The sequence below is a fragment of the Pseudophryne corroboree genome, chromosome 6 (assembly GCF_028390025.1).
Source record: "Pseudophryne corroboree isolate aPseCor3 chromosome 6, aPseCor3.hap2, whole genome shotgun sequence".
NCBI lineage: Eukaryota > Metazoa > Chordata > Amphibia > Anura > Myobatrachidae > Pseudophryne > Pseudophryne corroboree.
The window spans coordinates 444,328,266-444,342,145 of NC_086449.1; the positions used below are offsets into that span (position 1 = coordinate 444,328,266).

A 13,880-nucleotide genomic window follows, 5' to 3' on the forward strand; every position below is an offset into this window, starting at 1 on the left:
TGTACTCAGTAAGTACTACCATAGAACCCCAATATATTGTACTGGAAATGCTTGTGAATGCAGCAGGTGATTTCAGAATTGATAAAATACAAAGTCAATGCATGTACTAGTATGTGTGTGCTCTGTACATAGGTACATTTGCTTAAGCCCTTTACACACTAGGCGATATTGTGAACAATGTCACTCAGAAAGGGCTTTCTGAGTGACATTGTTCACAATATTGCCTAGTGTGTACACTCATTATCGTTAACGATGCACGCTCCCATGCGTTGTTAACGATCCCATCCCTTATCTGAACATGTGCAGATGAGGGAGCTCCTCGTTAACGACAGCCATGCTACAGATGCAGCATGGTCGTCGTACTCCCACCGCATGGCTTTGCACCTGCCTCATGCTGTGAAACTTCGAACACAAATGGATAAGTGCAGCCTTTGATGAAGCTTTTGAGTGCACTGGTTAGCTCTGTTTCTGCTACTGTAGATTTAAGTACTAAATAAATACGGTGCACCATAATACATATGCACTTAATGTGCATCCTGAGACCATCATGGCAATGCCGTAAATTAGCACATACAACTTTTGTAATAACCACATAAATGGATTTGAGTACAAATATTCAGTACACATTTATTGTTACTGTACTGGCAACAGAAATAGTTACAAACATGTAAAGATATTAAAAATTCACTGAAGGAGGTATTGCAAAACCTATGATATGTCTTCCAATTTCAGAGAAGCCAATATTGCCAAATACTTCATTTGCCCCTACAGACAAAGTGGCCAATCATCATCTCAGCAGGAAACTGGCTCCAAATAATTATACCAGTAATCAACTGTTTAAATCATGAGCATATAATCCTTATATATGAGATAAAATATTCAATACAAGTACTTCAGAGGATACTTTGGGTACTTTATGGGCTCATATCTGAAGCTGAAAGGTGTCAGAGAAATCCATTTATGAGTAATTGATTTATTATACTTTTGAGGAACAGTTTATGAACAATTTCTGACATGAATTCAATGATCTAGTAGAATGCAGACAATAGTGATCTACTGTAGGTTGCAGGTTTTAATATTTACATATTTCAGTGATATTCTGTAGTTTCAGCTGTAGTTGACAGATTCAGCAAAACTCCAAAGTTAATATTATTATTTCAGCAAAAGCTGACTTTCAGAATATCAAATCAATGCAAGATAATATGTGATAGCATGTGGACATAATGGGATTGATTCAGATGCAAATGGAAATGTGGACGAATCTCATGGATCTGTGCATACTGCATATGTGCCATAGAATGAAATCACTGGCTGTGCACACACTAGATATGGTATATGCACATGGACGGACGAAGTTTGCAAGTGCATAAGAAATTATCTATCCATCGATGGAGCACTCTTTTAGTGAAATGGGTGTTTCTGGATGGTGAATTCATCCCATGACATGGATGGGCAGTTTCCATCAAGACCAGATTAATAGTGTAGTGGCTGGGAATACAGCTCCAGGCTTTCACATAAAAATGCTCAGCCACCCAGCTGTCCACACAGTTGGCCATAAATAATAAGTACTAAAATTATATTTCTACTTTCTTAACAAAATTGAGGAATTTTTCTTCTTCTGGACTATAAGGAATACATTGGTGATGATATATTAGGTGGCATACATGTCCACATGGCACTGGGAACCCTCCCAAACCCCCTGCCCCAGCACTGAAAGCGGATATAGCCATCCCAAGTCTATTGTCTTTTTGACAATTTGTAATATTATTGCAGTGTGTTAATATTCATGTCTTTGCTCCAGAGCTGTGGCCCTACTTTTGGGATGGTCTAATGCATGTCCACAAATCTGTGTTCATTAACAGCTGGAACCTAGATCACCATTAGTGTTGTCTGCAAAGTATTCATTGTATGCTCTATACAAGAATTTGACAATAGGGAGTCTGTGTATTTTTCTGGCCTGAACTTGGTTAAAGGACAAAGGACTGCTTGAACTGTTTTATCTAAAAATTTAACTTTTTACCCATTAATAAATGTATAATATTATAATTTCTAAATAATAATTCTACTACAGTATATTAGTTTAGTGGGGTTTTATACGATTGTCCGACAATCATTATGTTGACAATTGTTATAAGGGTCACTGAAATTCAGGCACCATTATTACGACACACTTGTAATTCTGGTAACTGCCTTTTAATGGGGAAGTATTATAAGTATATCTCACTGCATCCTCTTTAAGTTTTAGTGGTTGTCATAAAAAAAGAACAAGATCTATTAAAATACAGCACATACAATTATATATTTATAAATTTTTGAGCATGTAAAGAACAATAAATAAAAAAATGATAGAAACTAATGGTTATATGCAGACCAAAGGCCATAGGGGTACATTTACTAAGCAGTGATAAGAACGGAGAAATGAGCCAGTGGAGAAATTTCCACATCAACCAATCAGCAGCTCTGTATCATTTTATAGTATGCAAATTATAGATGTTACTTCAGTGCTGATTGGTTGCCATGGGCAACTTCTCCACTGGCTCACTTCTCCGCTCTTATCACTGCAGAGTAAATGTACCCCATAGCAGAGGCGTCACCAGGTGTGGTGACACCCGGTGCGCACCCCTGATGTACTGCCGCGATCGTGGCAAAAAAGGGCGTGGCCTTACAGCTAGGGGGCGTGGCTTCGCGGGAATACTGGTATCGTCACTCTGGGGGTGTGCCCAGCATCTCCGGAGATGCTGGGCTTCCCCCAGAGACGGTCTCAGTGTGCTGTCGGCTCCTCTGCTATGACAGGAGCCGGGTGCTGTAGCGGAATTTCACACTGCAGCACCTGGCTCCTGTCACTACGGAGGAGCTGACATTTGGTGTCACCCCCTCCAGGTGTCACACCCGGGTGCGGGCCGCACCCCCCGCACCCGCCTTGTGACGCCACTGCCCCATAGTGTATTGGCGGCACAGTGTTGTATAGAATGCTTTGGTGAGTTGCACATTGTTTTCCAAACGGAAATACAGCATGTGAGCAAACTAGTATCCTGTTCTTAGCTACTGGTTCATTGTGAAAGGGTCTTCCACAGTCTACACTAAGGGTTTCCTTTTGAGCTCAAAGCAGTAAGTGTAAATCAGTCTAAATATACACTATAAGTAGCAGCCAAGCAAATGGACAAATCAGTTCTGGGACACAGCTAGACCAAATGATGTATTACCTCCCTATTCATTAGAGCAGGCAAGCACATTGACAAATGTAGAAGCCAAACATGACCATCTTCACAACTCATAGAGCTCTAGCCTGGCCACAAATAAATGACTCAACATCTAAACTATTCACTAAAGTATATATTACGTACCATAGCATGGTTACCCTGGAGCTTCAAATTATTGTTGACATAGAAAAAAAAAATATTCCTGTGCCCAGGAGGAAGAAAATAATGAATACAGTGACACAAATTGTACTTTGTCATTTTTTGCTCAACAATAGCTATATTGCTTTGCATGTATTGCTCATATAATTTAATCATATAACTGTAAATGGATAATAGACTATTAAAGATGACAATAACAAATATGTAAATCAGTGGTCTCAGTCTTAATTAGTATTTCTTAATTTCAAAAGAAAAGAGGCAATGTGAAAATGGATCTCTTCCTCTTGTTCCCACTCGCTCACACATTGTGTGTAGAAATATTTATTATCATTATCATTATTTATATAGCACACACACATTCTGCAGCACTTTACAGAGTATACTTGGGTCATGGTATGACCTCCATACTGTGAGGTACTGTTGTAATGCTAACCATTACACCATCCGTACTGCCCAAATATGACATCTAGCCCATTAATGCTCATACAGCAAAGCATGTCTCTTTAGCAGTTTATGTGCATGTTGCAAGTAAATTAGAGCCTACTGTAATAGTTCTTAAAAAGTAATGCTATTTAAATATGTATGAAAAAATTGATGACATAATGCAATTGTTCCTTGACTTTCAGGTAACACAATGCAGTTCTTTAGCAGTTTTAGTGCATGTTGTAGGGGCAAACGCAGGAATTTTAAAGGGGGGTTTCCAAATGCAGTCCTCAATCTGCCGCTATGTGGAACATTGTTGCAATTGCCGAAGTCTGGGGGAGTGGCAGAAGAACCTAGTACTGAACCTAGACATACATGTACATACTGGTCTTTTTATACTTGGGATCAGAGGCGTCGGAATGGGGGGTGGGGCAAGGGGGCAGCTCGCTCCCCCCAAAACATGAGAGAGGCGCCATCCAGTCCACCCGGACCCGCATCCACCAGCTTCAGCGCTGCCCGCGCTGTATTAGCAGCGGTGAGTCCGGCACTGCTTGTACACAGCGGGCAGCGCTTCCCCGCGTGCTCCGCCCCCCACCTCGTTCCTGCAGCGTCTGAGCGCCGGCGGGAGGCGCCAACTCGAGACGCAGGCTGGTCACTGCTGTACCCGTGTACCAGCTTCCGGGAACCCGAGCTCAGTCACCCCCAGCCACCGGCCCCAGGGGTGCGTACAAGTCACCACACAGTGCCTGACAGCCAGGAGAGGGCCAGTGTGAAGAATCTTATTACTGTTCAGTCCATTTCCTACGCCCCCATATCTGTACCCCAACATCCCCCCTCTCTCTGTGCCCCAGTACCTCCACCTTTCTCTGTGCCCAAACACTTTCCCTCTTCCTGTGCCCCAACACCTCCCCTCTCTTCCTGTGCCCCCATATCCTGCCCCCACTGTGCCCCATCATCTCCCCCCGTGCACCAATAACCCCCCATCCTCTGCCCCCCCTCCCATTACCTCAGGTGCACCCCTCTATCCCCTGTATACCTGCACCCAGCGGTGCATTGGGGCGCCGGGATGCCGGGACAGTCCACTGGTCGGCCGCCCCCCCCCCTGCTAACTCCAGCGGCCGTGTTCCCCCCACACTTTGGCCGGTTCATATATATGCGGCTGCTGCTGCCGTGATCAGAGCTTTTGCACATGCGCAGAAGCTCATGCAAGCAGAAAGCCATGGTAATGAAGCGTGCTGCCGGAGCTGCGGAATTAAAGCCGGAACAGCAGCAATGAAGAGTGCTGCCGTCAACGTAATGACCAGGGGCAGCCAGGGCACTGACTGAGTGGCCAGGCGTCCAGAGCCGTCCAAGCCATTTAATTGCACGGGGTCATCCTGGAGCCATACAGCCATTGGGGACAAGGAACCAACAGCCTGCAGGAAATGGAAGTGCGACCTTATCCTCGGACAGAAGCATGCGTATATGTTAGTGCCGGTGACTCCTTGCTCATCTGTGTCTTAAGGTGTGTACACACGGTGAGATATTTTCTTACGATTTTAACTGTATAGTCAAAATCGTAAGAAAAGTTAGTGCAGATCGCAAGGTGAAAGTCACCTTGCGATCCTGATGCGATGCCGATGCGCTGGTCGGGAGCTACTCTTGAAGTGCAAAAGCATCGCCGCTGTGCGATGCCTTTGCACTTCTGCAGGGGGGGGGCGGCGGCACTGACATGCGGTGCGGACTAGCCCTGTGCTGGGCGTCCCCCCGCATGTCTGAGTTAAAGATCGTAGCTGTGCTAAATTTAGCACAGCTACGATCAACTCGGAATGACCCCCATAGTCAGTATCGCAAGCACATTCATTATGTGCTTGCGATACCGACCTGGGGGTCATTCCGAGTTGCTCGCTCGCTAGCTGTTTTTAGCAGCCGTGCAAACACATAGTCGCCGCCCACGGGGGAGTGTATTTTCACTTTGCAAGTGTGCGAACGCCTGTGCAGCCGAGCTCTGCAAAAACATTTTGTGCAGTTTCTGAGTAGGTATGAACTTACTCTGCCCTTGCGATCACTTCAGCCTGTCTGGTCACAGAATTGATGTCAGACACCCGCCCTGCAAACGCCTGGACACGTCTGCGTTTTTCCAACCACTGCCAGAAAACGGTCAGTTGACACCCACAAACGCCTTCTTCCTGTCAATCTCCTTGCGATTGGCTATGCGAACGGATTCTTCATTAAATCCATCGCTCGGCAACGATCCACTTTGTACCCGTACGATGTGCCTGCGCATTGTGGTGCATGCGCAGTTGTTACCTGATCGCTGCGCTGCGAAAAACTGCTGCATGCGATCAGGTCGGAGTGACCCCCCCTAGTCCCTATCGCACAGTGAGAATCAGGGTTAGCCCGAATCTCACCGTGTGTATGCACCTTGACTCTACAGTATGGGCTGGGTGCCAGGGAGAGCTGCAGTATCAGGAAAGTTATTCCCAGCGGCGGATTGGCATGCCGGGACGCCGGTCCGGATTCTGTTTGGCCGTTCGGTCACGGCAGCGTTCACTGAAAGCTTCTGCGCATGCACAGAAGCTCAGTGAAGCACTTTGAAAATTGCCGCCGTGTGAGCTTCTGCGCATGCGCAGCAGCAACCCCTCCTCCCCATAATGCATAGTATTCTGAGCCGTCGGTCACTACTGACGGCTCCGCCTCCCTTCCAGCCGCATCATGTGTTCAGCCTCCCCTCCAGCCCGGGCCGTCACAGCAAGCACACTGCACAATGGACTCGTGGCTGCTGCAGCTAGCATGCAAAGCAGGAGCTAGCAACCAGCAAATTCTGACTGCGTCACACACCAGTTGTGTGACAGTCAGTAAGTACTGTACAATTAACTGGTGCAATATGTATAATGTGCTCTACCTGGTGCAATGTGTATAATGTGCTCTGCCTGGTGCAATGTGTATAACGTGCTCTGCCTGGTGCAATGTGTATAACATGCTCTGCCTGGTGCAATGTGTATAACGTGCTTTACCTGGTGCAATGTGTATAATATGCTTTACCTGGTGCAATGTGTATAACGTGCCCTGCCTGGTGCAATATGTATATAATGTGCTTTACCTGGTGTAATGTGTACAAAGTGCTCTTCCTGGTGCAATGTGTACAGTATAATGTGCTTTACCTGGTGCAATCTGTAATAATGTGCTCTGCCTGGCGCAAAGTGTACAATGTGCTCTTCCTGGTGTAATGTGTATAATGTACTTTACCTGGTGCAATGTGTAATAATGTGCTCTGCCTGGCGCAAAGTGTATAACGTGCTCTGCCTGGCGCAAAGTGTATAACGTGATCTGCCTGGCACAACGTGTATAACGTACTCTACCTAGTGCAATGTGTATAATATGCTTTACCTGTGTATAATGTGATCTGCCTGGCACAAATTGTATAATGGACTCTGCTTGGCGCAAAGTGTATAACGTGCTCTTCCTGGTGCAATGTGTACAGTGTAATGTGCTTTACCAGGTGCAATGTGTATAACGTGCTCTGCCTGGCGCAAAGTGTGTACCGTGCTCTACCTGGCGCAAAGTGTAGAACGTGCTCTATCTGGCGCAATATGTATAACATGCTCTACCTGGCGCAGTGTGTATAGGGGGTTCTACCTGGTGCAATGTGTATAAGCAGCACTACTGTGTGGTGTATTGTGAATTGGCACTGTTATGTGGCCACGCCCTTCCTCACGAAGCCACACCCCTAAAATCTTGCAGCGCGCCTGCTGCGCGCACTTTACATACATGCCTGTATTCAGGCCTTCTGAGCAGTGATCCCGCCCACTTGACAGACTCCACCCCTCCAACAGACCACACCCATATTAGGGCTGGGTTTAGATTCCAATCCGCCCCTGCCTGCACCCCCATATTCTGTGGCCCTTCTGCATCGGGGCGCATCACCCTACCCCCTGGGGCAGCCATGAAGCTGACCGACAACGTGCTGCACAGCTTCCGGGTTGCAAAGATTTTCCGCAAGAACTCCGATAAGATCAACTGCTTTGACTTCAGTCCTGGCGGGGAGACAGTCCCTTCCAGCTGCGACGACGGCTCAATCGTGCTGTAATACTGCCAGGAGGGCATGCCCAAGAGGACGCTGTACAGCAAGAAGTTCTGTGTGGATCTCATCCGATACACACATGCAGCAAATACCGTGGTTTATAGCTCCAACAAAATTGATGATACCAGCTCTCTTCATGATAATAAATATAGCCGTTATTTCCCGGCCACAATAAAAGGGCCGTTGCGTTATCTATGTCTCCGTTGGACGATGCATTTATTTCTGGGTCCTTGGATAAAACTATCCACCTGTGGGACCTCCGGTCTCCCAACTGTCAGGGTCTGATGCACTTACAGGGGAAGCTAGTGTGCTCATTTGATCCAAAGGGTCTTATTTTTGCCGCAGGAGTTAATTCCAAGATGGTGAATCTGTATGATCTTCACTCTTTTGATAAGGGTCCGTTTGCCACCTTTAAGATGAACTGTGGGGGTCATTCCGAGTTGATCGCTAGCTAAAAATGTTCGCAGTGCAGCGATTAAGTGGAAAAATGGCACTTCTGCGCATGCGGCACAATGTGCACGCGCAAAGTACTTTCACAACAGCCGATGTAGTTTCACACAAGGTCGAGACAAGCTTTTCAGTCGCAATGGCCGCTGCAGAGTGATTGACAGAAAAGGGGCGTTTCTGGGTGTCAACTCACCGTTTTCAGGGAGTGTTCGGAAAAACGCAGGCGTGGCTGGGAGAACGCAGGGCGTGTTTGTGATGTCAAATCTGGAACTGAATGGTCTGAAGTGATCGCAAACGCTGAGTAGGTCTGGAGCTACTCTGAAACTGCACAATTATTTTGCTGCCGCTCTGCGATGCATTTGTTCGTACTTCTGCTAAGATACACTCCCAATGGGCGGTGGTTTAGCATTTGACCGGCTGCTAAAACTGCTAGCGAGTGAACAACTCTGAATGACCCCCTATGACCGCACCTGCGAATGGACGTCACTCAAATTTAGCAACAATGGAAAATTAATTTTTCTCTCTACCAATGGCGGCTTCCTGAGGCTGGTTGATGCGTTTAAAGGGCCGTGCTACACACCTTTGGGGGTTATAACAACAGTAAAACGGTCACACTAGAAGCTTTTCACCCTGGATTCTCAGTTCATTATGATCGGGTCGAAAGATGGCAAGATCCATGTATGGAATGGAGAGAGCAGCATGAAAGTGTCCGTACTGGATGTCAAGCACACCGGATCCATCACCTGCTTACAGTTCATTTCCAAGTTCATGACCTTTGCATTGCATTGGGGAAGCAGTAAGGAGATGAACAATGAGGAGGAGGCACTTAACTAGCAGATGTGTATAATGGGCTCTACCAGGCGTAATGTATATATGGGCTCTATCTGGCGTAATGTGTAATATGCGTAATGGGCTCTACCAGGCGTAATGTGTAATGGGCTCTACGAGGCGTAATGTGTATAATGGGCTCTACCAGGTGTAATGTGTAACGTGTAATGGGCTCTACCAGGCGTAATGTGTAACATGTGTAATGGGCTCTACCAGGCGTAATGTGTAACGTGTAATGGGCTCTACCAGGCGTAATGTGTATAATGGGCTCTACCAGGCATAATGTGTATAATAGGCTCTACCAGGCATAATGTGTATAATGGGCTCTACCAGGTGTAATGTGTATAATGAGCTCCACTTAGCATAATGTGTATAATGGGCTCTACCTGGCATAATGTGTATAAGGGGCTCTACCAGGTGTAATGTGTACAAGGGGCCACTCCCAGCTGCTCCATAGAGTTCCATACAGGTGCAAGAGACCTGTCTAAAGTGGCCTGGAGCTAGGGGCGCCAAACTGAGATTTTATCTTGCCCCCCCCCAACCAAAAAACGTTCTGACGCCCCTGCTTGGGATAGTGTATGGGATACAGTATTAATAATTATGACTAAAGATGGTCTATAGTATAAGCTATATCAAATATATTGAACTAATATAAATAACATACAGTGGTCAGGAAAAGGTTAAACATCCCATAATAAATAATACATAAACATAATAGAACCAGTAGGAAATAGAACTGCACTTTCTAAGCACACATACTCCAACCTCATGATAAGGCGTCTGTCTCTTCTTATTGGCAGCTACTCTCTGGTACAGCACACTGAGTGCTTAGATACACACATACAGCAGACTTGCTAGAAGACGCTGCTATCGCTGAGCATGTGCAGCAGCTCCACACTGTCACTTAAACTACATGTTGTGGCAGCAGCTCTAGTAATAGTATTATATACTATTGCTATTGTGGTCATAATTTGTGCCACTGCCCAATAGTAGGTGGTTTCTGGGCAACCGTAAACCCTCCTTGCGTTTGCTTATGCATTGCAAGTAAATTAGAACCTACTATAATTGTTCTTAAAATGTAATGCTATTTCAATTTGTATTAAATAATTTTTGACATTGCATTTATACCTAGACTTTCAGGTAATACAATGTACTTTTAGTTAACATAATATTATCCCTTGTGTGGATCCACTAACCTTGTCAAAATACACCAAAAATTTTACAAATGGTTTGATAGAACATAGGAGGAGGAAATCTCTTTGTCTCTTTGTCTCATTGGCCAAGAGGTGGGCAAGTATACACATGGGTTGCTGTGATGAGTTTGAGGCAGACATAGGGGGTAACTCAGACTGCATCACTGCAGCGGTCTCAGTCTGAATCACTTTGTGGAGTGCGCACGGGCACCCCGGGAGCCCAGTGAGATGCTAACTGTCAATCAGGCAGAGGCGGTCGTGGGGCACTAGGGGGCATGCCAACGGCATTAGAACGCCATTGGGGAGGCTGGCCACGGCGGCTGCATGATGTCAGGGATCTGTGCTGGCAGGGAGCTACTCGCCAGGTACAAAAGCATCGCCGCCGTGCGGGGCAGACTATCCCTGTGCTGGGCGCCCCCTGCATGTCAGAGTGACTGATCATAGATGTGCTAAAAAATTTTTTAGCACATTTATGATCAGATCTGAATGACCCCCATAATGTAGTGACTACACAGATTGTCCAAGGACAGTGTGTAAAAAAACTGGTTTAATTTAAAAAAATCTTCCTTTATTAAAACATTTTTACTTGGATTTTTTTTATAACACATATAACAAAGCCAAAATACTTTTAATGCATTGAACAATTAACTTCGATAGATAAATTTTAGTGGAGCCTTGCACTCATCTGTACTACAGTATTTCTGTTTCAGAAAGGAATTTAACAGAAAAGACAGAGTACATAATCTCAAATTTGCCCATCTTAATTTTTGTCTTTCACATTTACATTTTTACCTTCAAAATATTTTAATTGATTTCACCTAACCATTTTCATGATTAATTTTTTATGAAACCACACATGGGTAAGCAGAAGATGCATTTGGAATCTGAGTATTAATTACTATTGAAAAACAGAGGTGCTAAGTAGTAACCGCTGGATACAAAGGTCAACAAGGTTCTTTCCTTGATAATAATTTATTTGATCACCACATGTACACTCAGCAGCCCATTGCATGAGTGAGTAATACAATAATAACTCAATATATGATGATGATGATCTAATATGTAAGTGTTAAACAACAGCCCACAATGGGTAACAATGGGCTGTATTATTTATTGCATTCATTCTCCTCTGAATGTTTAATCTCCAAGACACCAACAGAGTACGGTTGGAGAAGCCTTTTCATATATAAAATATAAATATACCATTCAGGATTGGACTGGCCCACAGAGGTATAGGGGAAACTCCCAGTTGGCCCCAGTACACGTGTGTGTGTGTGTGTGTGTGTGTGTGTGTGTGTGTGTGTGTGTGTGTGTGTGTGTGTGTGTGTGTGTGTGTGTGTGTCCACCTCCTCTAAGGATCAGGTTCCAGGCTGTGCACTTGATTTATGCATAATACATATGTTACCTTATACTGCACAGGACTATGGTGTATTCATTACAGTACATTGTTGTTATTAATCTGGTGCATTGCATACACTATCAGTATTTACTATATATACAGTACCTATCAAGGGGCCCAGTTCATGAACTCTCTAATGGCTATTCAAACCTCTGTGGAGACTGGCCACACCCCTACACATAGCCTCCTAACACTGAATTCCCCGGTGGACCCTTTATCCCCCAGTCCAACACTAATACCATTGATTTAGATTTCTCACGCCAAAGTGGGATATTGAATCAAATAGAAAGGGCAACTCAATTGTAGAACATTTAGTAACAGTATTTGTTGTTATTGTCACTATGCTATACCAGAATTTTTCAATGCGTTAGTGTACTGTGTTCATCTCAACCCAGTGCCCACTCTGTGAGGAGTTTGTATACTCTCCCAGTGAAAGTGAGGATTTCCCAGATGCATTGTGGTCTACTCTCACAGTCCAAAGAGAAATAGCCATTTTTTTACTTCTGATAAAATGAACCTTTGCTTGGTTGTCCCATTCACACAAAACGCATGATTACTTTGTAAGTTCTCCTTGCTGTCCAATGAGCATGGACATTACTTTAAGATCACCACATATCATACATCCAAGATTTTGTAGTTGACTTTGATGATATAACTCAAGGTATTGTACAGCCATTTACAGACTTCCATCATTTCCTATTCATAAATTATCCTTTTATGGTAGATTTGTCAAATGATTTAAAATTCTGTAAATAAAGGGTAAATGTTAAAATAATAGGTGTCTACGTAAGAATAAACACAGTAGTGGATAGTGAAAGTTTATTTTATTTTGTGGAAAAATTGTACGTGATGGATTTTGTTTTCCATTCTTGCTGAAATCATCACCCAAATCAATGGAAAACTGTGAAAAGACTGTGAACAATTTTTCCAGGCAGAACTGGGTAGTTATTTTTATCAGTATGGTAGAAGTCACTTATCTAGAAATCTCAGCAAAGATTAGGAAAATGACAACTCTCAGATCTTCACGTGAATCAGCTAATGTAAATAATTTAGATGAAAATCCACATGTTGCACGTATAATAGCATTGACAAAATGGCTGCTCACCTTTCAGTCTACTAGCTATTTAAGCCAACTCTGCATGTATATGTACAGTATGTGCAGTTTTTTTTCTTCTATTAAATGCCACCATGACATTTCTATTGCACCATGATTTTATAACTGGCTGGAAACAGTATAGTGTGTCAGGGGGACGTAACTGTGTCAAGACATGGAGACTCCCTGCTTGTGTTAAAGGAAAAGGGGCGATTACAGTTGAAATAGCTCAATTAACTCAAAAACAATGAGAACAAAGCAGGGTAATTTAATTGCAAGTATAAAAACATTAGTACATACATACCCTAATGTAGTGTAATTAGTGTTGTGACGTTTATAGATCTTCTTGATTGTAATTGATTATTCATGTACTTTTGGATAATGTCTTCTAGCTAATTTGACTATAATACAGAGGTCAAACAGTGCAACAGTGCAGTATGGTTTCTTTGACAAGGCAGTTAAAGAAAGAGAACCCTGCTTACTAAAATGATTACAGTTGTGAGCGCTGCACATCAATCAACTAAGCCAAAAACTAGTCCTACATGATATATCATCGACTTTCATTAAAAACATGAAGTTTGGCCTGATAGATTATGTCACAGTGTTGCAGGAGGGATTGAGTCACAGAGTCCCTACACATGTAAAACATATTGTAGGTGTTGTAGTTATTAGATTTTCAGTATCTTGAAAATAATTATTAATAAGTTAACATTACAACCCCCCCCCCAGACAAACAACATTAAGACCTACTAGAAGACAATATCTGTTATATAACCTCCTATGGTATTAGTCTAGCAATGGATCAGTAGAGACCTTGCACTCCCCCTCCCTCCCCTCATGCTCTTACGGTAGCGTCTAGATTCCCTTTGTGGAGAGAACCTTTCCCATAACCTCCTGGGTCCATGTCACAAACTATTTGGAATAGTAACCTGTGGCAAGCGGAGTGGAGCGAGGCACCGAGCCTGAAGCGTGGTGAGTGAAGCGAGCCTGCGAGGGTCCAATGGTACACAGAAAAAACAAAACAAAACCTCACACAAAGGGAGAACAGAGAAAACATTTATAGGTGCTGTAAGGG

At 44.0% G+C, this 13,880-nt stretch overlaps 1 pseudogene; it reads left to right on the plus strand.

The window, feature by feature from the left end:
- The first annotated feature begins 7,707 nt into the window (after positions 1-7,707).
- LOC134934590 (WD repeat-containing protein 82-like) lies at positions 7,708-9,126 on the plus strand (annotated as a pseudogene).
- Positions 9,127-13,880: the final 4,754 nt, after the last annotated feature.